Below are 2,500 nucleotides of genomic sequence, written 5' to 3' on the forward strand. Positions count from 1 at the left end.
AAACATTGTCGAGGCACAAATGAGATACACTTGAAAAGAAAGTTACAAGGTAAGCAAAAAGATCAAGAATACCAGGTGGATAATTGTCAGAAAGGTAAAAATCAAAGAGATAATCCAGGATAATCGGGGATCACACGGTCACAAACTAAAACAGACTTAACCATGAGAGAAACGGAATCTTACCCATACAAAGTCCAAAAGCATTTATACAACTGAATACATTAATTTTGTTGCTTATATTTATTTACAACTTTTTTCATTATGAAGACATCGAGTTTAAACAAACTAAGAATAGAATTTAGTACACGTCTATTGCTTGATTTGATGACACAAGATTCAATTATATTCTTTTTAACTGTGCCGCTACACGGCATCATGTATCTTCTCTGATTCCAGTTAATAGGATGATCTAAATCTCTTATATGTACGAATAATGCATTCGATATTTGACCAGTTCTCACTGAATATTGATGCTGTTTGATTCGTTGTGAAAGTGATTCTCCAGTTTGTCCGTAATATATTTTACCACACTATTTTACAAGGAATTTCTTATATGCCGCCAGAAACATCTTAAGGAAAATTCTTTATTACTAAATTCTTAACATTAATGTTGCTGAAATAACATTTATGTCGAAAAGCTTTAAAATTCTATGAATTTTTAAAATCCTTTCATCATACGGTAATTTGAGAATGTTATGCTTACTAAATTCAAGTGTGTCATTAGTTAAATCAAATGTTTTCGTAGCTCTTTTTCCATGCTACATCTACAAAAGTCCTTGCGTATTTAAGTTTCAAGACAATATCATAAATAGTTTTAATCTCAGTGTCAATAAACTGCAGGCTACAGACACGCAGAGCTCTTAAGATAATCCAAGAAAAAAACCGAGAAGTTAACATTTTGAAAGTGACTGGAATCCAAGAAAAAACAGAGAAGTTAACATTTTGAAAGTGAGTGGAATAACAATGAACAAAAGAGGCAATGTTAGTTGATTTTCGAAAGACTGAAAAGGTGAAATTTCTATCATTTTTATGGACTTACATCAATAAAATTCAATTTACAATTTCTTTCTTCCTCTCCACTAAATTTTAAAGAAAGGACTAAATTATTGAGCTTAATCAGAAATTTCAGGGGACTTGTCTGTATATGTAAGATTTCTGACACGAAGGAAGAACATGGCTTCTAAGTGACTGAGAAACGGTGAAAATCCCGAAAGCTTAGCATAATGTTTGTAGATGAATGACCGTGATGGTTATTTGATGGCATAATATTGGCAGAGGAGGATCGCTGGAGTGCAGTACTCGTCGTTGCACCTGATACAATTTCACTTTTATAATTGAGTTACCCTTCTAAACAAGTCTACAACTTGTTACATGTCAGAGTTTCATGTCAAGAGCCATGATGACTATTTTCTAAAATGTGAAAGGGATGCTTCTCCACTTCTTACATTTGTCGCCTGTACGTAGAGCTCGAACCCGTTTCCCGAGAAGAGTTCGAGCCGGTGGTGGGTGAGCACTTGACAGAGGATGTGGAGTGAATGCGTATCCTGTCCTCCCCACACATCATCCGACGGGAACTGGAGTCTTCCCAGAAACGATGCTTGGCAATAAAGGATCATTTAAAATGCGGAGAATAGCGAGAAAACGACTGTATGAGAGCGGCAAATAGATTAATATTAAGGGTTCACAGCAAAGCGGTTTTCAGAGATTAAAGAGGACCTGACGGTACAGAGATCAGTTCGGTGGAATCAGCCTCCTGTTTAAGAGCGTATGTTGATCACCACCATGGAGAACCGATGGGGAGGAGCAGAGTTATTTGAGGGTGATTTCACTATTGTGGCTTTCTTTTTAAGTGCGTGGAGATGAACTTGGGTAAGTTTTGGCATCCATCAGAGCAGGATTTCTTTGTGTGGAAGAGCATGTAATAGGCGTCAAGGATAAAAGGGGCGAGACATTGCTCAAGTATTAGGCAGAGCCCTCTGTTTCGTTAGTGATGTTTCTCCGATTAGAATTCGCCCAGCGGGAAATATTCAAGAGACAGAGCTTTATTAAGAGTAAGAAGAGAGAGAGAGAGAGAGAATTGTGACTATTTTTGGCCATGCTCAATATAGTTAACGTTGCGGCAGCTATTTTCGGCAATCTCTCGTTCATTAGGTTAATTTGGGTTAATGAGAGGTGCTCTCTTTCTCTCCGCCTCCCGATCCCGTGACTGTTTCCCGTATTTACTAGTTGTTTTTGAATTTCACTAATGGGACTTCGCTCTCGGCAACAGACATTGCATTTGACTGTCGCATGGAGAGGGGCCTTTTTTCTGTTTTCTGTTCCGTAAATTTCCTTCTTTATTATATGGAGATGTAAAATTTATTGTCACCATTCATAAGGACCCTATTATGCTGAACAGCTCACTAATATTAAATGTAAATTGTAATCTCAGAGGCGCTTTCTCCTGTTTATTTTTTGTGCCCTGACGATACCTGAGAAAGCGCTTGGTACTGACCTTCTG

This window comes from Macrobrachium nipponense, chromosome 13 (assembly GCF_015104395.2).
Source record: "Macrobrachium nipponense isolate FS-2020 chromosome 13, ASM1510439v2, whole genome shotgun sequence".
NCBI classification, from domain to species: Eukaryota; Metazoa; Arthropoda; class Malacostraca; order Decapoda; family Palaemonidae; genus Macrobrachium; species Macrobrachium nipponense.